Source organism: Pseudopodoces humilis, chromosome 3 (genome assembly GCF_049639895.1).
Source record: "Pseudopodoces humilis isolate 2021_Gansu_Grassland_sample_001 chromosome 3, ASM4963989v1, whole genome shotgun sequence".
NCBI lineage: Eukaryota > Metazoa > Chordata > Aves > Passeriformes > Paridae > Pseudopodoces > Pseudopodoces humilis.
Window position 1 is genome coordinate 46,464,415 of NC_142202.1, and position 27,051 is coordinate 46,491,465.

General features: G+C 37.1%; 1 protein-coding gene across 1 annotated transcript in view; it reads left to right on the top strand.

The window, feature by feature from the left end:
• The window catches only part of CHRM3 (cholinergic receptor muscarinic 3), a 257,400-nt gene that overhangs the window by 118,476 nt on the left and 111,873 nt on the right, over positions 1 to 27,051 (top strand). Inside the window, exon 3 of the mRNA XM_005518512.3 lies at positions 18,656 to 18,756. The gene's annotated coding sequence lies outside the window, so the exon portion shown is untranslated. The remainder of the gene's footprint in view (positions 1 to 18,655; positions 18,757 to 27,051) is intronic.

Genomic DNA, 27,051 nt, shown 5'->3' on the forward strand with positions numbered 1-27,051 from the left:
TGTATGAGTTATTAAAAATAGTTAATAACTGTGCCAGTAATAAAGTTGCTTCTTCAGTAAAAAAGGGGTAGATCTTTGGAGTGAGGAGATTCTGCTTTATTTCCTAATTGTGCAGTCTTAGTTCCTGCAGAGGCGAACTTTAAGTACCCTAAATAACTAATTTTTCTCCAGTAACATCATGTAAAGGCCAGGATACTCTGTGGTCTCAGCAGCACCACCACCTTCAAAACAGTATGAGTCTTGGGTTTCACAGTACTGTGCTGAATTCTGGTGTTTCATGTCTGTCACCTGTCCCCCTGTTAGTGCAAAGCTGTTTGGGCAGCTGTGTGCTGAAACAGTTTGGCAAAGCGATTCATCTTCTTTTCTTGTGAGAGGCAGAAAAAAGTAGGAAAGGAAATTGCCAAGAGATGGTCTAATGTTTTATATCATAAACCATAGTTCAGATTTTTCTGTAGGCATCCAGAGAGATTGCTTTCTGGTTCTAACCTCCATTTAACAAAAGTGATGTAAGTTACCATTTTTAAAGCATCATTCAAAAGCATTTTGCAATTAGGTCTAGAATTGAGTGTGGGAAGTTAAAAACTGGTTAAATGCTGTGAACCTATTTCTCTGGCTACAAAACTGTAATTTTGAGTAACTCTGCTGCAACCATGTAATACTAAAACTGCTGTTAACCAAACTGACAGAAAACTGTTTTCAGGCATGGAATGGTACCAGGAAAAGTAAGTCGATTAAACCTTTTAAGCTTGGTAGTGCTCATAAAAAATGTTAAGACCTTATGTACCACCAATTAGCACTTTCTTTTATATGGTGAAAAAAAAAAATCCATTATTACATAGAGATCTTTCTAAGTCCTCTATGTCAGGCTGTATTTTCACAGTCATTAGTAATTGATCTGTACACTACAGGATTACCCATAAATACAATTATGCACCAAGGAGAGGCAAAACTCTTTTGTTTGTTTCTGTTCAAATTTTTTAACCCATGTTACAAGGAGTTTCTACCACCTTTATCATTGCATACATCACAACAGTACAGCCAGTATTTAGGAGAATAGAGAAACACATTGAACTGAAAGCAGGAGGTTAAAAGAAATGAGCATCTCATAGTTTGCAGAGTCGGATGCTAAGCAAAAGTCGACATCAAGCAGGGAGCTCTGAGAGTGCCGTATGAAATGTAAGAGAGAAAAACAGTTTATGGCTGCTGCTCTGGAGCACAGGCTGGGTGTGAAGGCGAGCTCTGTCAGTGCTTGCCTGTGTATTTCTCAGGCATTTCAATAGTTTGCCATGACCTGTTGTGTGTATTTGCCTGTTGATGCCACTATAGAAAGCAAGTTGCACTTTTTTCTTGCAAAGTTCCACTGATACTGATATTCTGTGAAAAATGGAAAAGCTGATACCTGTAGTCATGGTCTCCATCCTGGAGAACTGGAATAAGAGACCAAATGATGCACTCTTTGAGTGCAGGCATTTCAGGTCTACAGAACCTCTAGAAAAAGAAGATAGTATTTTTTTAACATTGTCTTTGATATGCATAGTGCTGCAGAACAGAAACAGATTTGAGGCATTCAGTCACAGGGGGAATAAATATTTTTCTTCTGCAGTATTTGAAATGGATTGAAAATCTGATGCAAGGAATTAAAAATCAATTAACTTATATAAAAAAGTCAGGTGATTGGCTTTATCACAGCTTTCTGCTGTTTTCTGGTTCATCTGCTAGTTCTTTTGCCAGACTGACTCATGTAATTTTTATAACTTTCTTTGGAAGAGGTCTCCTCAGCCATTTTAATGTCACCTAGTAGTTCCTTCTGATCAACTTCGGTGTTTTATCTAAAAGCCTTTCCTTGGCAAGGTCTACTAATTCCTACATCTCAATTCTTCTGTGACTGTATGAGAACTCATGCAAATTCAACTACCTTGTCAAGATTTATCATATTATTGTCTGAGGAAACAGATGTATTCCCTGTAACTCAGACTATATCCTGTTGCCTTTATTACTAATTTTCTGAGGAAGGTTGCAGGGTTTTTTATTTTTCTTTCTTCATTTTTTTAACAGGTCTGTGAAAGAGAGTGGTGTATCTAGTTCTCTGTTAAAGTGTTATAAAACATTATTTATCTGTAAATATCCCTGAATAAATTGCTTAATTCCTGGGCTTTCTTTCCTCTTTCCTATGCTTATATCAGCACTGATTCCCAGGGTTTTTTCTCTACAGGCTTTCATACTAATATTTCACAGTTTACAGTGTGCCTCATCACTTATGTCCTCCTTGTTATATTTTATGAGACATATGCAGAAGTAAATAACTGGCATATATACTAAAAAGATAAATTAGAACAGAGGTAATGCTTTAGCTCATTTCTCTCTCCATGACACTTAGGGCAACTTTTTGCAATATGTCCAAATCCTAAGTGTCCTTTCTACTCCCTACATGAAGGCAGAAGAAGGCTTAGCTCTGCTCTTGTTCTGTTAGGAACAATGGTGGTGGATCTTCATGACCTGAGTCACAAACCACTTCTTGGCCTTCTGAGGGGACCTGACAGTGAAAACTGTCTGGGGAGAAAAGCAATATCTTTAGTTTTCCTTGTTTTGAGATTGCTGTTTGCAAACCTTCTCCAGCACTTTTATGACATTTACATGCCTCTGCTTCCATCTTTGCTTTCTTTCAAAATCCCTGTGAAAAGTCCCATTCATATACAAAAGTATAAATAATAAAATAGTCTGTGAAAGAAGAGTTTCTGGCACACCTTTTAAACATGTTTAGCTTCCAAACTGCTGTGGCACTGATGCAGAAGTTCAGGTGCTCCTTGTTGCTGAAAAAAAGATCATTAAAAGGGCTATCAGGAAATTGCTAAAGGAGAGAAATAGCTCAGAGAACTGAGTTCTAGTGAGAAGAAGGTGGAGGAACAGAGAACCTCTCAGTAACAGGGAAAGACAGAGGGGAAGGACAATAAATTTAAAAGGAAATTATGTAGAGGCTTAAGGGGCAACACCCACAAGAATATAATGCTGCAGATCAAGAAAAACTAAGTTAAGAGGTTGAAATTTTGTTTACAGAGGTGGAAGGGAAAGTATGTCAAAGACTGAAAGAAGGATGAAAGGAACAGATAGACTTCATTACTGCAGGTATTTTTATAAATTATAATCTAGTTTATATACATAAACTTGTATAGCAAGGTTCAGACCAGAAGCTGCAGGCATTTCTCTTTAAAGTGTTCTCTGAATATTATATCCTACTGAATTTTGTGAGGGAGAAAGGAGTGTTGTTACTACCTTGCCCTGCAATGGTGGGATAGGCAGCATCCGGGTTAGTCGTGGGTTTGCTTTGAGAATCCTCATGGGAGAAGCACAGTTGATCAAGTGTACTAAAAACATAACCAGAGCAGAGAATTGCACAAAGAAAATGTTGGCTCTGAAATCAAATTACATCAATTTCAATGCATGTAGAAGTAACCTATGTTTTTTATTAACTCTTGTACAAAATTAGAGGGGTTTGTTGGGTTTTTTTTCTCCTCTCACACATTTTATAATATTCCTTTACTTCATATAGCTACTAGAGTACTTGAGCTGTCTCTTTAGAAAATGCTGTTCTTTTCCATTTACTTGTGTTGCTTTATGACTTCTTTGGGAAAAAAAACAAAACAAGAACCCCAATAACTGACAAAAAAAAAAAATCCCACAAACCTAAAAGAACAAAAAAACCTCACTCAAAAGTCTGTTTAAAAAAAAATCCTGTCATTGTGCAAAGTGCTCTACATTTTAGACTTGCCATAACTCTTGACCCTGGCTAGCAACACTGTTCTTTCATCTTATCTTGTCAGAGCTGGAGTAAGATTTGGTAAATGCATAGAGGTAATCTTTAAGTTGCCAGTATTTAATGATGATCCCAGGGTTGCTTGGAACAAGAAAGATTCCAAAGAAATTGTCATCCTCTGTAGGAAAATATTTTTAAATAGTCCTGTACACTACTTTTTATTAGATTAAGTGTGTAATCAGAAAACTTTTTTAGATCCAAAACTTTGAGTGCTTTGAAGTCACAATTCAAAGGGAAAGTTATCTGATTGTTTTAGAAATGAGTAGTAAAATATTGATATAAATGCTGGTTCAAGGATAGAGCATGGGTTATGGACTGTCTCTTAATCTGAGCTCAGTGTATATCTCTAGGAACTTGTAACAAGACAAATTCCCCATGGCAACGTTCTTCTTCTGTTAAAGGACTTAAACTAAGGTTACACAAAGTGCTTATTTTGTATCTATGAACTGTAGAATTCAGTTTCAGTTCCCTAGAAAGAATACATACTTTTACTAGGTTTCGACAAATCTTACAAAGCGTGCAAAAGATGCAGACAGTATAGTCTAAGAAGCCTCTTTTAAATCTATCTGCACATTTATAGGTGTTATTTCTGATAGGTGAAGAGGCATTTGTCTAGAACTTTCAAAATATGTTGTTAATCTGTCCATTTCACTACTCATTTATTACCTGCTTCTAAACCCAATACTGGTAATTGTTCACAGCATAGGTCCCCAGGCACAAGTGAAAGAAAAAAAAAGCCTGTTAATTTTGTATATTCAAACACAAAGCTAATGCAAAGAAAAAAAAATCACTCCCATCACATTCACCATTCCAGGTATTCGTAATATCCCAGAATTTAGCTGTGCTAATAAGCAAATTAGGTTTACAGTATTGCAAAAATATGTGACTAATTGGCAAGATTTAAAAAAACAAACAAAAAAACCCAAAATAAACATATATTTTACTTGCTAAACATATATGTTCAGGTTTAGGTGCAAATATGCTGTCCATCATTAGTTATCCATTAATTTTAATCTATTTCAGTCTTCTAAATCTTTTAATCAGCGTACAGCTCTGCAGGGATTGCCAGCTATCCTGTCTTTTCAGATGCTTCATCCACCTTTTTTTCCTTCTTGGATGGCAATCACAGGATGCAAATGGCAAGTTCTGGAAAGATATTTTCTGACATCTGGTTCTTGATGGGCTCCTTAGGCAGCTGGGCTTGACGTGCTGGAAGAACTTCTGAGCCATTCTCATAACGAAGTGACTTCTTGGCCTTTTAAACGTGTTCTCTCCAAGTGCCCTTTGGAAGAGAAATCATCTGTATGTTATATATTGCCAGAGAGCCCAAAGATGCAGCTTGTTATCCAGCTGGGAGCTGCAAATGTTTGGTGTGAACTGAATATGCTGCACATCCACAAGGCATGTGGGCAGTTGGGTCGCTGTCGGGATGGCTGCTGTGTTTTACATCCGCGTGTGAAAGCCTCAAACGCACGAGTTGTAGCAAATAATTTCACAAATTGTAGGAGCAGCGTGGCTCAAAGTAGAGGCAAAGGAAGAGAAGGCTTAGACACTTTAAGATGGAAATGAATATTTGCTTTATATGTGAGTTTTCTTTGTGTGTTAGTTTTTCTTTTTTTGGTGTGCATTCTTGGGCTGTAGTTCTGTATCACAAGTACATGACTAGGGGCGCTATATAGCCTAGCGGGATTTCAGGCATCCTGCAGGAGAATGTTCATCTGTAAGTACAACTCAGCTACTTCTTTTTTTTTTTTAATACCTTTCTTTTTTTTTTTCCTATTTTTTTTCTATTTTTTTTCTCTTGGTGTGGAGATTCAGCTTCGAGTAAATGTCATGCTTACTGCTCAGGACTGCAGAACATGTGCCAGCCTAGTATTAAATCACAAGTCACAGAATATTTTGTGTTCAAGGGGACCCACAAGGATCATCAGGTCCAGTTTTTAAGTGAATGGTCCATATGGGAATTGAACCCACAAAGTTTTTGTTATCAGCACCAGCCTCTAACCAACTGACCCAATCTCAGGGGCTGTTGTGTTAACTTTGGTAACAGGAAACCTAAAAATAGAAAGCATCTATTTTTGTCAATAAAACTAAATTGTTGTTGCCTAACCAAAAGTGAACATGACAGTTGTAAATAACTGCCTTCTGTTTTTTGTCACTGATCATTGTATTAGATAATGAAGATTGTTGTCTTTATAAATATTTGACAGGAAAAATGAAAAAAAATAAAGATAAAACTTGAAGAAATTTAGCTATCACATTTAAAACAAAAATTGAAAAAATATAATGATAATAAAAATATAATGATAAACCCCTAACTATATCTCAGTTGAACAACTGTTTTCTAAGATTCTTTTCTTTTTTTTGAAAAATGAAACATTTTTCTGCATAAATCAAATCTGATTATAGCTAAAATCTGGAAAGCTCAAAAGACAATTTCACATTCAATAAGCATATAAAATTGGAATATTTTTATATCTTCTTGATCTCTATTTGAAGAAATAACTTTAATTGAAAAGACTGCATGTGTCAGGATTCTTTGAATTCGTCTAGCAATAAAAAGAACTTCAATCTTCCAAACAGTAGCAGTACAATGATGTTAGAATGCCTTCTTGTAAAGAGGAACTTTTTTATTGATGCAAGTGAAAAAAATTAAATTGCAGAATACATTAGGAGGAGTAAGCCCATTTTCTAATTGTCTTTTTTCCTTTTCTTACTATGTTAGCATTTAAAGATATGTAAACTTGTGGCAGGAATTTTCTATTTTTGTCACTTCTGAACGAGTAGAAGTTTTGTTTAATAACAAAAAAGGTTTTTCATAATTAAAACTCTTAAAATATTTCAGTTGGATATTTCTCTAGTCAAATAAATAAAACACTCCTCAGAATTAGCTGGGATATTATGTAGACATTAAATTTCTTTCCCTTCTTTTCTTTGTTTTGATTTATTGCTTTATTTGTATCTATATTTTTAGTCTTGATAATTTATATTTGCTTAAAGGGTTTTTTGGTTTTTGACTTGTGTCTTTACAGATACTGAATTCCCAAACAGCTAATCTTCTCATCCTGTGTCTGGAAAAATTAAAGTTAGTACATACAATTAATCTAGACATAGGAAACTTTAGTGGTTCTCTGACAGAAGAAAAATTTAATTTCCTTGTAGTGAATGAGTTAGAGTTCAGCATCTTTTCAGATATGACTTGCAGGGCAATGTTCTAGAATATGCCACTGCAAAACATGAAGCAGTCTTGCCATCTTCCCAATTCTTTTAGGGGAATTCAGCAAACTAGTTTCTTAAACCAAGAGATAGAGGTGGATTGAAGAGTGTGTAGATCATGCCCTGGAAGCTAGGGGGAAATGGTCCTGTGTTGAAGACAGACAAAGAAAAGGAAATAAAGAAAAATGTAGCTGGAAATCCCTTTGTGAGGCTTTGTTTTGGAGCACATGTGATTCTTCTGTTTACTCTGGAGCTAATTCTGGCTTGAGACTCGATTGTGAGGAGCCCACCGTAACTGCTGTGCCATACTAACAGGTTGGCATTAAGGCTTGCAGGATGCTCAGTGCAGCAGAAATATTGCAGCAAAACCTAAAAATTCCTTTCAACACTATAACACAAATCACTTAAGCTTTCTGCTTCTGCAGTATTTGGATTTTGGATGAATTGCTTAGATTTTTTTTCTTTCCCTAAAAGCTTTTGCATCTAGGAGTGAATAAGCATGAATCTCATCAAAATAATATTTTAAGAAACAGTGACCTTAATTCTTCATTTTGAGCACAATGCATTTAGAAGAGGAAAAGAGAGACTCTTTTCCTTGTGATTCCTTTTAAGGTAAGTTTTGGTTTGAGCAGATTATTTAGGTTGCAGCAGTTTAGTGACTGGGATTACTGTGAGGTGAGGATATGGGCAACAACCAACCACTTCAGAGCAGCAGAGTATGTCGATGGCGAGATTTTTTTCTGTAATCTGATGTGGGCTATGCGGTTTTTAATAATCTCAGACTTGTGAGAAGAAAACTACAGCAAAACCCAGCAAGTTTGCTCTATCTTTGTTAAGTAGTGCTGCACTGTTAAAACAACCAAGCTGTGGAAGATATGTGCTGAGTGGAGTTTTCCTCCTTCCCCCAAACAAGGTACATGCTTCTTAACTGAACTGTGAAAGTCTAGGGAAAAGGTTGTGTCTAAAGTAAGTAGGCACAGATTGGTTGCACATCAATTTGCTGGAGAGAGTATTGTGAGATTACCAAGTCATTTGAATGCTAGACCTTTGTGAAAAAGATAGACTTCTTTTAAGTACAAGTAATTGTCAAAGTAATGTCCACTATAAAATTCTGTTCTGTGCATGAGCACAAATCTGTCTCAATGAACTTTGCTTTGAAATTCATCTCAGTTATATTTGCAAGTAAAGAACCAATAGCTGTTCTCTCTCTGCCTGAAATAAGATAATTCCATCTGGTTGAAATTTTATAACCCTCACCTGGGAACTTGCATTGCTTGACCCTTACTATTACCCTTATTATTCCTTACATTTCTTTCTTTTTCAGAATGGTAGGCTTTTAAATAAATGGCATTTTTACATCTAATGCATATATGACAGTGTTTGGGGTCATCAACACTTTTTATGATTTCATTCTGCTTTTTGCATTTACAGTTGTATTAAATTTTTTCCAGTTGTTCCTTTTGTTTGCTGGGCTGAGAAAGAGCTATTTTCATACAAATAGCAGAACCTTAAAAAGTTGACTTATTTGAGGTTGTATAGTAGGGAAAAAAGAGTTTTCTAGCTGGACCTTGTTTATTTGCTGCAAGAGCTAAAGGCTGTCCTTGAAAATTATTAGCTATTAAAGAGCCACCCTATGATTTGAACTGATATTGCCATTAAATTAGCTACTCATAAGTAAACTGTACTATTTAAAGGACTAGATGACACCAGAAACAGTTTTCAGCAGTGCTTTGCCAGTTTTCCAGAATGGTACTGATACTGAGCAATTAGGAATAGTTGCTTCTCTTTTTACTTCATTTTTGAATAAACACTTCATAGGTATAACACTGGATCTCTTTCATTGACTTAATGTAGAACAAGATTGTGACCTTACACCTGGACTGCAATAAAGGATATATAGAAAATATTTTTTTTTTCTTAAAAAAAAAATTAAAAGAAAAAAAAAAAAGCAGAGGCAGCTGCTGAGCTGCTATGCCTGTCTGTAACAAATATATTTTCTTGGCTGGCAGCATTGCTCTAAAAAAATAGGGGGGTATGAAGTACTGCCTTAATGCTGGCTGAAGCTACCTACATTTTACTAAGGTTTACAGAGGAAGATACCTGCAGGCCAGAGAACCTATACTGAAAGAAAAGTGGCATGACTGCTGCCCAAAGGGTGATATTGCAGCCTCGTGTTCCCAGAATAATCCAGTCAATGCAAGGACAGTCTCTTTTCTGTGCATAAGGGTGGATAGGGGATACATTTATATTTGGAACAGACAGAGAGAGTAACACCTGGCTCTCCTCCCTGCTTCAGGGCTCCAACAACTTGCTGTCCTCAGTGGAGTTCCTGTCAAAAACCAAAATTTAGCTATGATTCCTGAAGCCAGCTGATTTCTCTATTGACATATGTTTACAAAGATTGGTGGTGTTATGATTTTCTCTCTATCTAACATTACCATATATTACATATATACATCAGACTCATTTCCTCATTACACATTCTTTATGCTTAGATTTCTGTTGGTGAATGCTGCTAATTAAACAACTGCAAAATAAATCAGTTACTTTAGTAACTGTTTAGTTACTAAACAGTTACTTTGGTGACTTGGAAATTTAGTTTAGCAGTCTGTGGATTTCAGACCCTTTTCAGATGGTGGAGTAGAGGGTGATTTTTCTGCCTTGAAAAACCTTCAGACCTTGAGTGTGTCTCTGCTTTATAAGGAAAGGGATAGATCTTTATCCAGAATCTTGGCTTAGTTTTGGATAGAATCCAGTTTGCCTAAAGTTACCTGTCTAGGTATTGGATGTTTAATCTAAATTAGCCAGTGAGCTTTTTCCTATGATCCTGGAGAAAAGCTCCTGAAAAAAAATGATTCACATCAGAATAAAATAAATGGTTAAGTTACATGGTATCAACAGCTTTCTTCAGGGCATTTCTTAAATCTCAGGGAAGTTAAGCCATAGGGATATTTCTGATGGGAAAAAATTACGTTTTTTAGAATTGATGCTGTTATCCTTTTTGTATTATTGGAGTGGTATTCCTCCTGAATGCAGTTAATTCAAAAGTTACTCATACTGACACATTTTTGGCAAGGAAAACACAAGGCACAATAAGTTCTGTTGGTTATTCTGCATTGGTATTTCGTTATACTACTGTAAGACTGAACTCAGCCTTGATGGTTTTCACTCTCTCTTTGACTTTCCTTTTTCTGAATTTAGAAGAATATCCGAGCTTTCTGTCTCATTTTCTGTAATGTCAGCAAGATGCATAATTTTTGTAATTACATTGTTAGCTGGTAATAAATCAGGACCTTACTTGACTTATGATCTCCATGAAGATGATCACAAAATTTTTGTCTGTTAAATCTTTATTAAGTAATTTAAAATCCTATCCCAGTGAGAGCTTTTTCTTGGGCTGATAGTGTGCTAGTATTATGTTGCCTTCCAGAGGCAGAAGATATCATAAGGTAATGCTGCTAAAGATCTTAATTGTCTCAATACATCCTGGTGTTCTTTAATGCCTCTAAATTAATTATGCAATTTAATATTGTTATTAAGTCTTGAATTGCATTACTTCAGCAGAAACATAAAGCTAATGTGATTGTGTACCATAGGAATGGAAGTACCTGTGGTTTTAAGAATTGTTCCCCAACATTGCAATTTTTCAATAGATTTGTAGATCACAAGGTTCATAAAACATTTTACTGGTATGTTCCTGGTGGCTGCTGAATATGTAACTTAAAAGGTCAAAAGCCACAATTATAGGATACTTCAAAAATAAAGTATAAGAACTAAAGTCTATTGCAAATAGCTTAAGTGCCTGTAGAAGTGGAAAATATGTTAAATAAAACATTTTATTATGCTTGTTAAGATGCCATGTGTGCTGCTGTCCCTGGGGCATGCAGGGCTGTCTTCTTTACCTTCCCAGGGACCCTCTGGGTTCCTGGGAATACCCCCCGGGAGATGGTGTGGACATCTCCATCACAGTGTCCCAGGGTCCTGCCTCCAGGAGAAACACTGTTTCTCATAGTCCAGGGAAAGGCTATAATAAAGACACACACAGCAGTCCCTGCCAATCTAGCCAGACTACTTTTCATCTTAACTTCAGATTTGGTATTGGCTTAAAGATAGTTTAGTTTAGTTTTTGCAGAATCTAACTAGGTACCTGAAATTTTTAGTATTGCTGGTAGGTAGCATTGGTTCACATCTCTTTGGGATTAGTCTGGTATGGTTAAGCTTTCCTTGAAAATGGAAATGGTTTTCCAGTTCCATACTTCAGCCTGTAACAGAAAGAAAACAGATATGAGTTCTCTCCCCAGTTTCTAAGGCATCTAATTTTTCTGAAATATTTAAAAAACTAAGTCACCTCTAGTCATATCATCTATCAGAATATCCCATAATTTTCTTTGCTTTCCAAAGCGACACTGTGAAAACTGTATATACAGGAACAACAGAATCATTATGCTTTAGGAAACGTCACTTCTACTGTGAATGTATAGAAACAATACTTTCTCTTTGATTAAATTGAAATACAGAAGGCCATTAAATTGAAATACAGAAGGAAACATGCATAGGCAAAGCCCCACGTTAATTCCAGCTAGAAAATGTGGTTGGGGTTGGAATGAGTTCTCAAGAGAAATGTGTACATTTACATTTTGTCTAGGTGACAGCACTTCCATTACTATAATGACCTGTGAAATCACAGGATAGCAAAGCAGTGCTGCCTGGCAGGAGTGATCATAGTGAATCAGTCAGAAGTGCCTGCTCTTGTGATACTGCTCGTGGAAGTCAAAGCCTGTGTACAGCACACAGACCTTCTGCTCTGCACTGATCCTCTGCCCTGCTTAGGGTGTAGGTCATTCTGCTGCTTCCATAGATATATCCCATTAGAGCCTAATCTCCGAGTTTATATACTTTGGAGTCGTTTACACTGTTTTACTCATATTAACTCATCTGAATAAATGTATATCAACAACAGATGTTGATTACTACTGCCCTTGGTAGTAATCAGTTTCAAGCTTTTCCTAATACTCAGAATTAAATAAATCCTGAGCAAAGCCAAACCTGTATTATCTGAGCAGACGAGTTAAACTGTGATAGCAAAGCCACTGCCTTATTTTCCCTGGGCTGTCTAGTTTTATTAAAGCCTTGGGACAATACAGTATACTTTGTCATTTTGGGGATCTCATTTGTTGTTTAAGTTGTGAATTTAATGACAATATGTGGCATGACACAAGAGCCTTGTGTCAGGGTTTTTAATCTTTCCACATTCCTTTGGGGTTTTTCCCCTTCCTCATCCCTTCTCCTCACCAGACAAAAGCTGTTTAGCTTTTAATTTTCTATAAACAAACAAACCAAAGAAAAATTCAAGATACTGATAGAGAAATAAATTATTGAGCTGCTTTTTCCAATATTGAAGTTCTGTATACTAATGCAATACAAAATTAATAACAGCTGCACAGAGAACCATTCTGTAAATGATCTTAAGAGGTTAGCAGGTTTTCAGAAATAAGGAAGGGCAAGTAACAGTCCCAAAAGATGCTTACAGTATTCTCCCATAGGGGGTCAGGACTGTTGCCCCACAGTGAAGCTTTCTCTTGGTTTTTGCTCCTTCAGGTGGCACAGGAGGGCAGGGACAGGGATTGTGGTCAGTGGATGGTAGCAGCTCCTCTCTGCCACTCCTTTCTCTGCTGCTCCCTGTTCCAGCCTGAGGCATCCACGGGCTGCTGTGCTTTAGGATGAGCCTGCTGCAGCCTGGGCTCTCCAGGGGCCACAGATCCCTTAAGGCACTGCCAGTGCAGCTGCAGGGCTCATCCATCCCTTTTGGTGGTTACCTTGGAGCCAGCTGGAGCAGGTTGCACCTGGCATGAGGCATCCCCTGCCTCTCTTCACAGAGGGCCCTGCAGCATGATCAGGGATGTCTAGAGCAGAGGTGAATCCAAGGCTTCTTCACTGATTTATCTTACTGTTTCAAGTGACATTTGCCCTGGAGCTTGTGTCAGTGCTGCCATGCTTGCTGCTGTCCCTGGGGCATGCAGGGCTGTCTTCTTTACCTTCCCAGGGACCCTCTGGGTGCCTGGGAATAGCCCCAGGAGATGGTGTGGACATCTCCATCACAGTGTCCCAGGGCCCTGCCTCCAGGTAGGGGAAGGCACCTGTTCCACAAGAGCTCCAGCTGAGGCTGGAGGAGGTCAGCACCATGCCAGGCTGCTGGCTGCACTGTGAATGTAAAAGAGTGGATTTGGGTAAGTGAGCATCAGAGATTATTGCAACTCTTGCCAACAGTTTGTCTCTTCTTTTTGCTTACAAACATCATTAATCCCATAATTTCTCATCAGATGTTCCATTGAGATATTTGTTGGGTAGTTTTTTTGTATCCTTGATACAAAAGGGAGTTTAGAAAGAAATTCATGATTACTTGGATTTTCCTGTTCTGCCTGGCAGGCGTAGTTAGGAAAGGCCAAATTATGGGACATTTCCTACCTGGGTATTCCAGTGAACAAGCTGCATGTTTCCATTAACAGACTTACAATCCCTTTTCAGGGAAGTCCATCTGCTTCCAACTGATAAAGCAGCATATTACTCACTGCACATTCAGCTGCCTCATGATAATTCAAAATTTTACTTACGCTTCCCCACTTTGTCAGATTTAACACACCAGATGTATCTTGTGTACGTAAGTCACGCCCAAATATTTCCTCAAATGTTGAAAAGTCTACTGTTTTGTGAGACTTGTTTTTTTTCTGTGTTTAGAGTGATCAGTTACAGTAAAAACCACATTGGAGGGATTTATTAGTTGCAGAGATGGGTGGAGAAAAGGCTATCATTATGGGAGTCATGCATATCTTGAAACTTTTAAGTAACTGTTCAAGTGAAACTGTGTGAAATAAATGGAGCAGTATGTTCTTGGGACATCTTTTTCAGATAAGCCTGTCCTCCACAAGAAGGGGTATGTTTTTTCTTCCATGTGTATAGTGGAGCCTAATCTCACCTTAAGTGGCTGGATGGGTCAGAATATTTACAGACTAAACACAGGATGGAAGGGATTGCTAGAAACAATTAAGGATATCAATATGTGATCATGTGAAATGAACACTCAGTAAGGGATTCATCGAAACAGATTTAGATGTGCTCATAATGGATGGTGAACGTGAGATCTTCATAAAACTTATTTTGTCTCAACCTAGGGCCAACAAGTAAAACACATCAGCCCTGTTGGATGGTTCTTTGTTGTGATAGCTTTTCTTGTGTTAACTGTGCAGCTCAGGGGTAGATGCCTGTAACTGCAAAGATATCTAAAGTTAAGTGGAACCACTTCCTAAATTATTAATGCTGATAACTGTACAACTAATAGTGAGCTTCCTGTTTTGGTCTGTTTAACCATTATTATCTCTTAGTGTCATATAAAATTATACATGACATTTAAAAGATTTCAGTGTAAAATAATAATCTTTGTCAGAGGCACTAGTAGGCAGGTATCGGTAAGCACCTGAAGGAACAGCAATCTGAGAGTGAGTAATCACTTTGCAAATTTTAAAAAGCTTTTGTGGCTATATGCCAGATATGTAGAAAACATAAGTAATAGAGCAATTAGGTTGAAGTATTCTTCTAGTGGTTTTGCCCTAATGTTTTCCTTTTTCCTAGCTACTTGTTCTACTGATTATTCAGACACTGTAGTGCACTTCTGAGATGCTTTGTATGTGAACTGAACGGAGTTGAACACCTTTATGCTGAGCAGTCCTAACTGAGTATTTACATAACAGGCACTCAGCTTTGTCAAACACTGAAGTCACTATTCTAGAGTGAAACAAATGTGATATGTCTAGATTGAACAGTTTTTGAGCTATGAGACTGCCAAACTAAAACCATACCTGAAATGTTTGGATTTTGTTTTACCATACTCCTTGGAACTCCAAATTAAAATAAAGGCTTCTAGTTCTTCAGCAGCTGAAAGAGGGTTGGCTAAAACAATACTATGAATTGACATGTCTTCACCAAGAATATTGTTCTAAATCAGGATGTTAATCATTAGTTTTTAACTCTTTTAAACAGAATGAAAGGAGCATAAAATTATTTTGTTTAGCCATCCTGAGAAAATAAAAGTAGAGCAAGTTGGATGAATTTTTGTGATATTGAAATTGTCCCAGCAAAAGAATTCTGTTTCGACCTGCATATTGCACGTTTTTCTGTTGTATCAATGGGGTGACACTTTTCAAGTGTTCAGATATTGCAGTTGCAATCTTTACTATCCATCTTTGATATTGTCTTGGTCCAGAATGATACTAACCTCTTTCTAATGGGATCCATTGAAATAAGTACAAGGCAGAGATGCTTCTTCCAGCTTGCAGAATTTTTTATGTCTGAAGCCTAAGAATCAAAATATTTTCTACTCTTTCTTTCTGCTCTTAAAGCCCATTGGAAATAGAAATTGTCTTTTTTCTGACTTTTTTTTTTTTTTTTTGCATAGGATCATATTCATTATAATCCAAATTCATTCAACTATTAAAATGCTTTTTTATCTATTTAGGTTTCTCTGTAGGCATTTTTGAGGTTGAAAAATGTGATGTATAGAAGTGTTGATTTTTAATAGGTTATTTCAGCAAGAAAATAAAAATATCTGAGTCAATTTTTGGAGACTTTTTTCTGTTCTCACAGCCAGGCAAAAATTGAACATTATTCATTTAAAAGATCCCAACACATGAGATCACCTTTATCTCTCTTGATACACACTCATGTGAAGTACTTACCTTATTATGTATAAAGTTTTACCAGTCTGTGAATTTGATTTTCCTTAGAGAGGAACCTACTTGGTGAGACACAGGAACTAATTTTCTCAGTGCAAAGTCAATGCATGTAAATTTGTCTTCTCAAGTAAACAGAGTAAAAATTACTGCATCCATAGTTCTTGCCACAAAAGTACTTCTCTTATTTAGAGGCTTTTCTGACATTGTAGTCTCAAGTGAGATTTTATTAAATATAAATAAAAAGCTAAAGGCAGCACTGGGTCTCTTCTTGTTTTAATCAGGGATTCTCATGAATATAGGAAAGGAATTGTACAAGCCATAAAATGTGATTTTCAGTTATGTACCTGGAGTACTGAGTGCCTGCCTGTCCTGACCACAGCTTTTTTTTTTTTTCCCATTGAAATCACAGCTGTATTTGTGGTGCCACAAATTTCAGTCCTCTCCTCTTCGTAGTGTGCCCATGTGTGCAGAGTGTAACTCACATTCCTTGGCTGTGCTGCCTCCCAGACCACACCCAAGCTAAAATCCTGCTGGGACCACTCTCACAGTTTTATGGCAGAGTTTGGGTGCCAATGCCTAGAAGCAGCCCCCAAATTAAATTTTCTAGCACAGACTTAGTAAATGAGGTCAGAGGTGGCTGATCATGGCTTAAATAGGGCCAGGGCTCATGCTGCTAGCTGGAATGGGGCTTTGGGGAGGTTGTTGACAGGGTTCTTCAACTGGAGCCTGATGTTCTGCACAAGCTGGATTGTCAGCTGGCCTTGGTCACTGTCCATAAAGAGCAGAGTGTATTAGCTTTGTAGCTGAGTATACAAACAGCTCGAGCTTATTTAAGGAGACTTAGTTTATTGCAAATTAAGGCAATGAATTCCAAAGCTCTGAATCACAACCTGCATTATTAGGAGGGTAAAAGTGGATTCTTGGTAGTAATGGCATAAAACTAAAATATTGTAAAAAATTATTGGGAAGATTTTTTTTTTTTCTATTGAGAATAGCTTGAAAACCTCATTTAATAACAAATTAATTTTTTGCTAAGTAAAAGCATAATAACTTGATAAGAGAGAAATCATTAAAATTCAAATTTTAATTGCCAGAAACTTAATTTCCTCAACTAAAAGGAGGCTCAGCTAACTAAAAAAAAAGGCTTCTCTTTTCAATTGTTTTACAGTCTTAAAAGTTTGCAAGTTATTTAAAACTGAGTTTGATCACATAGCAGAGTTTTTTTAATTATTCTTCTACATTGAAAGTGTAACAGAGCATTACAGTGGGGTAATGGCTAGGCAAAGAAATGCCCAGGAAAATGAATGTTTCAAGGAGTTTGGAGTGATAGTCTCTCATCTAAGTGTAGATCCTGAGCTGAGAGGGTCCATCTCAAAGCCTGCTCTTACAAAAGTGTTGCCACACTGACATGTCCAGCTAAGAATTTCTTTGCAGTCCTTGTAAGACAAATTCTGGCCATATTTAATGTGTTTCCTTTCTGTTCATTCATTAAAATACCACCTCTCTTGGGTTCGTTTGGTTTAAGGGGGTGTTCATATTGGCTTCCACTCATTTCACTTCTTGTGACAGTACAGGGTGAGTAGAGGGAGCAGCTTTCTTCCAGGAGAGTGTTTTACTGGAAGAGGGGGAAGATTTCATGGTTAAATGTCTGTCAGAGCTGTGTTACAAGTTCTGGGCTGGCATGCAGCAATGTACATGGGTAGTAAACGTGTATTTTCTTCCCCTCTGAAAATTAAGTGGCATATCATCTCTGCTTTGTAAGAAACCTCACCCTACTTGTTGCTGTTGGGTTTTGGTGGTTTTGTTTTTGGTTTTTTTTTTCCTTTCCTGAGAAACTGAACATGCAGCATAGCCAATATATTCCCTCTCTGGTCTGTTGCCTCCTTTTTATAACACCTGGGAGTAAAATCTCTTGGCATTCTGGTAAAGGCTGAGACACTATGAAAAACTCAAATGTCTTAATTAGACTCACTCTTCTGTGTTTAAGTTATTCTAAGGGGTCTGGAAGCCTTAGGCTACAATGGCATGCAATAAATGGGATAATAATGGCACATGGTTCTAATTGGCCCTAATTATATATGATGAAAAGAAACATGGTGGTCAGTCATTAATCTTTCTTCTACACTTCTGAATTCAGAAATATAAAACTTCTGCAGAGAAAAGTGTTTTGTTTAGGTTTTAATTATTAATATTTTTGCTTCCTCTGTTACATTTTTTACATGAAAAATTATATTCCAGACCAACTTTCTAAAGCGGTTAGCTTGAAAGACTGCCTCATTTGGGGAAGAAAAGGAGACCCCAGTTCTTTATTCTACCTTTGGAGCAACCTTCTCCCTGGTTTGAATGGGCTGATCATTCCTCTGTGTGGGAGATGTTTGTTTGCTGACACAGGTGCAGCCTTAAAATAACAAGCTTCCCAGGAAAGTGACGGATCCTCCAGCACTGATCACTTCTAAGATTCAGCTGGACAGTTTTCTGGGTTATCTTGTCCAAATTTTGTTTTTTTCAGGAAAGATCCAACCTCGTATTCTGTGATTGTATGTATGACTGCTTGTACTATATATACTTCACTCCAGTTTGGTCACGAGGTTTGGGAAAAAAAAATCATTTGAAAATACTGATCATACTTTGGACATAGGTGTGAGCAGCCCAAAGGCTTGTCAGTACCATATTATTACCACTGCTCCAGATCTCTGTGTGAAAAATGTGTGCTTGAGTTTTATTTCCAACTAGGGCTCCCAGATTGAAAAAAAAAGAAAAATAAAAGTAGTATTTGGCAGTAAAAAGTATTAACAGCTTTTGTCTTGCTCCAAATGAGGCCTTTTGGTTTATATGTCTGTGCTTTCCCCATATTTTCTATAATCTATTTTAATAATTGTTCCATCTTTTGCTTTATTTACAGCCCATATGCTGACACAGTACCAGTTTTGTTTCCAAAAGTGGAGTTCACAGAATTACAGTGTCTGATCCAACTGGCTGCTCTGATGATCCTCACTGGACCATGTAGGTAAAATCCAAAAAAAACTATTTATAGCCACACTATACTTTTAAAATATTCAACATATTGGGAAACATCTGGGTTTTGGCAACAGTGCTCACTTTGTGGAGTCAGGGTCTTTTGGAATTTATGGACTACAGTATCACTGAGATCCTGCAACTTCTTGATGAATTTTATTGTCAACAGAAGCACAAAACTAGACTGTTATATGTCACAATGTGTTTGGTCTTCTTGCCACATCTATTTTAAGTACTTGCAGGTGCTGGCAACATGTGATGCCCATAATTCTGTTGGCGTACCTGAACTAACTTTAGTAGCAGCTGCAGTGGTGGAAAATTCAGCTTGGGCATAAGCCTAGCAGAGAAATTGAATGAGTTCTGAAGCAGCTAGCAAACCTTGAGCTTCTTGTTATTATAGGCACACAGCTAGCAGAATAAGAGCTAGGCTGAACAGGTTTGCATGCGCGAACCTCTGTGTTTGTCTTAAGAAGAGTAGAAGAGAATCATGGTATTAATAGTCAGAAGAAAGATGCCCTCAAGTTATTTCTCTTGATCGTCTTGAGCTTCTGCACAAATCTTCAAGTTTTCTATGAGTTTCATACAAAATATAAAATGTAGCCAATATTCTATCACCACGATTTTTTGCAGAATAAATAAACCTGTGCAGTTTTGCTATAGAGGATCTGCGAATCCAGTGATTTATATTCAATTTCTTGAAAAGTGTATTTTTCCTTTTTGTTTTGATATGCTAGCTGCATTTAGTTTCAACAAGTCACCTCCCTCTGAGATAGCAGGCCTAGGCAAAGGACTAAATTATTCTGATTAAATTGCCAGCATTTATTGTCTCTTGACTGCTTTCTCCCTTGTATGCTATGCTGTTTTATTGTCTCAGTTGCAGTGGCACTTAAAATAATTCACATGAATTGGTAAGCTGCAGAGTTTATGTCTACATTATCATTGGTGTTTCCTTTACATTCCTTAAACTGTAAAAGCTCTACCTTGGTTTGCATTTCTGATTTTATGGAAATTACCTGTCAATTTGGGTGCATAGCAGTGGTTTAGATGGCCTGTGTTTACACATGCTGGCACAGTCTCTGCACATCACGAAGAGCTCTCCTCACGCTCTCTTTTGGAACTGTGACACTGAAAGTTTGTTGTGATTGTTCCTGGAGCATCTTGAGATTTCCATCACTCAGTTCTGTCTGGAAAAGGTTTCTAAGTAAGTCATCTCTGTAAAGCATTTTCAGAATGTACTGGCTGAATTTTTTATGGCTTCAGTTTTAACAGCAGGTGCCTCAGATGAATCGAGTAACAATGTTTATCCCTGCTTTTTTATCCTGAAATTATGACAAGGTACATGCTGTTACATACACAGCTGACTTTCATATTGTTTTGATCATTTTCCAGCTTTAATTAAATGTTTTTCAGGTATTTTGCCAAAAGTGAAAGCTTGTGGTTTGGGATTCTTTTTTTATTTTCTTTTGTTTTCCTAGGATGGCAGTATTTCTGTTAGTAAGTACTGAAAACATATTTTTCTGGTTTGGTGGTTAAAATTAAATTTAAGTTATCATAATTCATAAATGGCTTGCTATCTCCAGAATGGAAAAGAGATTTGTATTTTCTGTTTTGAGTATCCAAAGTCTTTCCCAGTTGTAGCTGCTGGGTAGGGAAGCAATCCCAAAAGACATTTATTATGCTGGAGAGGATATTGAGTCTGAAGAGAATGGGCGAATGTCTTTTTTGCAGGTGTCAGTGGCACAACTGTTCCATTGCAGAAAATTTTATAATGGATGCTGAATTTCAGGATACCTGAAAATACCTGCTCAGTTTTGATGTGGAAGGAAAACAATAAAGAAAGTGTCTAAAATGATATGGTTAGCTTCTGTATATTTTGTTATTGTCCACCTGTCTCTTCCTGTATAGACATGTTATATTTGTCACTTAGACTCTGATATGACCGTGTGGAAACAGTGAGCAAAAAAAGAAGGGTTAAAGCACCAAGCCATATAATCCATATTCAGGAAAGCCAGGGATTAATATCTATTGCTTGGGGTTTTTTATTGATAATAAATTAATGGCAACAAAGCCATTCATGCAAATAGATCTAATGGTTTGCTTTAGATTTACACTATGCTGTCATGCTACCTCTTTGGGGATTATATCTATCAAGAAATAATAAAATAATGTTCTTTACTACCCAGAAGTGTGCAGAGCATTAAACAGAATTTGTCACTTGTTCTGAACATGTTGCATTCATCAAGAGGAGCAGCATTATGTTGCTCAGCACAGGTACATTAGACTGGGCTGCCAGAATCTTAAAATCTCGCTTCAAACACAAGGATAATGGTCACTACGATGTGCATCTGTCATGCAAAGCAAGTAGTACTTGTGCTTGAGTAGCTTTTAGCAAAGCATAGATGTTTGCAATGGTTGTGGTACATCTTGGATCTCTAAAGCCAAGTGCAATTTCTAACACAATTGGTGTCACTTTCAAGAGTGAACTGGATAATGTCTGATCTAAGAAGGGCCGGAGGTAATGTTCTTTCTTAAAAGGTTTGTACAGTAGCGTGTGGAGAAAGATTACTTTAAAAAACCCAGTTTGTAAGATGTTACCGATAGGTGAGGCTTTTTAAAGGGAAGGCTTTGTAACGTGTCTCTCCCTGTTACTGAGGCCAAGCTGAAGGGAGCTGTGGGAGCGTGACTCAGCTGGAATCGGGGTAGAGAGACGTGAGAGAAGTGCTGTCCATATCGTGTCCACATCGTGCTGTGGGGTGGTTGGTTGGCTTGGGCTTGTCGTGACTTAAAACTATCTAAACTGATAAGTGGCTAACTGCTTAAAAAGGCCGGGTTTTTGGCAATAAAGAGCACTCCTTTGCAGCTGCCTGGGGTCCCTACAGTGATTGTTGCCACAGCAGTAAAAAATAATTCATATTCGTTCATAAATTTGATTGTAAATACTTTAATGGATTATATATCTACCGGAAACTTTGTGATATTGATAAAATCAACCAACTCCATGAGAAATTAACACCAGAGCAATGATGTTTGTTTTATAGAGTAGTTACAAAGAATTATTTTCTCCTAAATATTACCCTTGAAAAATTATTCCAATCTCTTAATCCAAGACTAATGAAAACCTGTATTTTAGTTTGTTTCTCTGTTTGTTTGTTTATTTATCCATTTTGGTAGTAGGTTAGAGCAGAAGAGTAGGTTTGGCAAAAGGAAGGGTCTTTCCCAAGCACATGTAATCTGTGACTGTGGCTGTCATGAGCTCATGCTGTAAGCAGTTGCAGAGTCAGCCAAATCTTACAGTGTTTAATTGTCTATTCCCTTTGAAGTGACTTGTGTGATGCTATTTCAGGAGAAGCATCACAGCTTAGCCTATTGTATGGCTGTGCTGGCCTGTTAAGGTAACAGTTCATCCATGAGGGTAAGGTACTATTATGCTTTATAAAGATGATTAATGGCCAAAATTAATTTTTTAGAAACAATTTCCTCTTTGTCTCTAGTTATTTAACCAACTCGATGCAGTAGCTGTTGAAGGTGAGAACACATAGGCTGGGGTTCCATTTATTCATTCACAGCTGCTTATTTATGTGCAAATAGATAACTTTAATTACTTGGAGGAAAAAAAGTGACACAAACTAGGCATTTGTCGTTATCCCCCTGAAAGAAAGTCTTCTCTTTATACTATAATTAAATTTTTAAGGATTTTTTATTTAAATGAAAGATAGAAATATTTATGTGTTTAAATTGAAGTATACAAACTATAATTTTTCCCAGCTGAAACTCTCTCTTGGGTATAGTATAAACAATTATTCTTTCATTATGTGCATTAAAAACTCAAGTGAAATGACTATGGCCGAGTTCCATTCCCTCTGAAAAAAACATAACTTTTATCAACAAAGATATTTCAATAACTTTTTTTGAAAGGAAGACTTAGTTTGCAGAATTACAAATTTTTGTTTCCTCTGTCATTTTAAGAAAAAATCTCAGGTTTTCTTGTAACGCACTTCACCAGACAGATCATATTTAACTTGTAAGGACTGACTAGCTTGCAGCTGTAGGTGGTGTGTGAAATACAGACTTCAGGAAGAGCATGATTTCCATAACCACTTCAAAGGAAATACATTATAAATAAAGTACATTTCTCTGGGGGCTTACAAAACCATTCTGTTTATAATTTAAATTACATTAAGCTAAATAAAATAGTACAGCCAAACCCTCAAGAGAAAAATACTTCATTTAAGTTTGAACATTACATTACTTCCATTAATTGCAAGTATTTTATTCTCTCTCTAATAGTTTATTTTTCATTGACTATATATAATTAAAAGTATTGTCATTGCAACAGCAGTAATTCTTTCCCATCTTGTGCTCCAAGCCCTTGTGTTCAGTAGATCACTATAGTTTTATTTGCCTTCCTTCCTTGATTTCTCAGTGCTTTATTATGGGTGACTAACGCTGAGCATCAGGCTGTGACAGAAGAGTACCATCACTGTGCCACACGTGTTCAGCTTTATCAGACTCCTGCTGGAGCTCAGTCTCTCAGCTCAGCCTGAAGTTTTTGTATCAAAACAATGGAGGGGGTGAAGCTTTCTCCCGTAGGAATATTTTAGAGTCTGCTCATCTGAATTATGCTGCTTGCCCTTCCCAGGGTGCTTGCAGGGCTAAGTGTTGAGCAGGGACTGCGACACAAGCAACAGAATCCATTAGTCTCCCTACTCTGTAAAGATAACTTGGAGGCAAGGGAGCCTGATAGGATGTGAAGATAATGTGTCTTCTAGGAGAGGATACTATTGGAAAACATTAATGAACTATCTAATTGTAAGAGTGATTTATTCTGCCTGCTTTTTTCACCCCGTGACAAGACTTTACAGGCAGAATTAAATCAGGCTGTCGTTCCTGAGAGCAAGGAGGGCAGTAAATCTGTGCTGCCAAGCTCCTCTAATATTGACAGCTTTGCAGTATGGGCTTCTGTAGAGATAGTGTAAGCACATATAGGCTTACAGGAGCTGAAACAGGTTGTATAGTAAAAGCAGTCCAATACCATATACAACACTTATTTCCACTTTAGAGTCAACTTTATAAAAGCCATGAACTTCAAATTAATCCCTTTTTAAGTCTAAAATGTGCTTTTTATTTCATATCACTTAATTTTAAGTTATTAGAACTATTTTTACTTAGAAAAATAAATGTTTGCAGCTAGATAATAACACTACTGAAATACATAAAAAGAGGCCATGCACATATTTTTCCCTAATTTAGGAAATGTTTACTTTTTTTTTAAGTGCTTTCAAAAAGCAACAGTAATTGAAACTAATGCTAGATTGAATAAAAATTTTGTTGACCTGAGAGTTTCAAGTAGATTAGCTAAACCTTGAGGACAGAAGATAGCACAAAATATCAAGGTTTAGACATGTTTTCTATTGATGCAGAACTTAAAAGTTTCATGAAAAAAAGTAAAGAGACTTAGTTACAAAAGTCTAAAGAAAAAAATTCTTCAGTAAAATTTCTAAGCTTTTTCATTAATGTTTGAATAAGGTTTCAGTTTCATTGTGTGTACTAAGGAAATATTTCTTTTTCCTTTCTGCTTTACAGAATTTTTTCCCCTCCAGTATTATTTGTCTGCAGTTCAAAACTAGCTTTTGTTCCTACTTTAAATGGTTGCCAGGTGGTTAAACAAAAGAGGCAATGAACTCTAATGAAATACCAAAGTTACTGTACTGGGGCAAATAAGAGGTTTTCTGTATTATTTTTAACTTTCTCCAAAATTGGGCATACTGGTGGATGAAAAGCTGGATATGGCCCAGCAATATGCTCTTGCCATCCAGAGAGACAACCGTGCTCTGGGATGCATCCAAAGCACCATGGCCAGCAGGGCAAGGGAGGATTTTGCTCCTCTCCTCCACTCTGGTGAGACCCCACCTGGAGAGTTGTGTCCAGCTGTGCAGATCTCAGTTCAGGGAAGACAAGAACCTGAAAATAATCAGGGCTGTAGTTCATTTTCCCAATGGAAAAGCTGAGAGACTTGGGTTTGTTCATCCCAGAGAAAACTCCAGGGAGACTTTATTGCAGCCTTTCATTACATATAAGGGACCTACAAGAAAGATGGGGTTAGACATTTTATCATGGCCTTGAGATAGGGCAAGGGTTAATGGTTATAAACTGGAAGTGGGAAGATGCAGACTAGAGCTAGGAAGAATTTTTTTGTTATGATGAGGGTAGTGAAACACTGGAACACATTGCCCTGAGAAGCTGTGCATGACACATCCCTAGAAGTCAGTCCTCAAGACCAGACTGGATGAAACTCTCAGCAACCTGATTAATTGAAAGATGTCTGTGCTGATTTCAGGGGCTGTTGGATTAGATGACTTTTAAAGGTCCCTTTCAACACATTATTCTATGATTCTATGAAAGATATTAAAAAATAGTTTTCATTAGACAAACTTCACCGTAATTATTTTTTCCCTTTCTTGTCTCCTATCCCCTTTGACCAATTTTACAGTTAGCAGATAATAATTTTAATTTTTAATAAATGTATATTATAGTTATTTTAATGAGTTTAAGATGCACATATCACCACATATTTAGTTTAGCTCTCTGGTTGGGATGGTGTGTGAATAAAACGGCAGTTCATCGTTAAAAATTGGAAACTTGTGTGCAATTGAAGTTCGTATTTCTGTAGGTATCTGTATGTTTGAATCTCAAATAAATAAAATCAATAAACTCAAGAGGCTAAGATGGTTCAGGCCCTACTCTAAGGGCTGATTGCTTGATAATAACAAAGAAACAAGAGTCCTTGGAGAAATTTGGGTTGATGGCAAACACGGCAGACATGGGGTGGGAGGGCAGCAGTCCCTTTGTCCCTTTTCCCAGATCTCATTGCAGCTGTGTTGCCCTTGCATTGCCTGCCCCTCTCCAGACCCATGGTGCACAAGGTGACAGTCAGGTTCTCCTTGTAAACCTTCCTGTGCAAGGACTTAGGGAGGAACTTACAGTCATTATCACAGAGATATACCCTTAGGGTTTCACTGAAATGTTTATATTTTTGTCATAGAGGTGCATAGCCAAAGCAGTGAGGAACTGTGGAATTCCTTTAATGAGGAACTTCGAAGTGAGGATTTGTTTGGAATTTGCGAATTTGTTAACTTCACTAGTTGAGCACTTAATCATGCACACTCTCTTCACATGCACTGACACCCAGCCATGCTCTGAGTCACAGCAAGGCAGTAGATGGACTTGTTTTACTCAAAGTGTGAGTCACAGGCAAACAAAATTGTAAGTCCACTGAATCTGTTGTTTCATTGTAATTAAAAGTAATTTCAGCTTTCAGATGAACAATTAATGTGGAAAGGAAAATATTTTAATTCCAAAATGTCCAAAAGTTTCATAACAAAATATTTTCAGTCTTCTGTACATACAATAACACCTTGCCTGGTCTGTTTTTCTAGATATATTTTTTTGAATGGCTGCTCCCATCTCATATTTGTGCTTTTCATATTGCCTCTCATGATTTTTAGCACTGTCTTGAAATATCCCCTCAAATCATACTCTTTTTTTTATTATTATTTTAACCACTGTGGTGAGCAATTGAAAATTAAATACTGCAGCATTAAAGTCAGAAATACTCCAGGGTGTATTAAATTCCCTAACTGTGTAAAGATGCAGTGTAAAACGTACTACATTTCTATAACACTAGCCGTATCTCTGTTGTTTTCTTATTTATCCTATAAGTTTTGTGGGGAATGCAATGTGTGTCATGTTAGTGGCTGCTATCAAAGTACAACTATTTGCAGATATCACATTGGAGGTGTCAGTCCAGCTGCAGTCAGTAATCAATGTTGCTTTGAAGCACGGAATGCAGGAAGAAAGGGAATGGTCCAGACAAAGAAGCTGCATTTGTACTGTTTCTCTGGGATTTTTCAAGCTTTTTTCCATTGTAGACACCATTGTAAAACTGAGATTTGTACTCCGTTCTTGGGCACTGTACATCACTTGTGCGTGAAAGCTAGTGAGGTTCACAGTTGGCTCTTGCAAGATGGTCATTGCTGATTTGCCTGGTGCTGGGAGAATTACAAAGCTTATGCTTTCATGCCAGTGCATATCTCCTGAAAAAATGCCTGAATTTCATTGGGACCCGCTTGCAGAAATGATCGTAACCTCTGGTGTATTGACTCTCAACATCTGTCCCCATATTGATTTAAATCTAACTTAATACAATTGTTTGCATAGGAAAAAAAACAAACAAACAAACAAAAAAATATTCTTCCATGTTCAAAATGTTTTACAATACCTTTT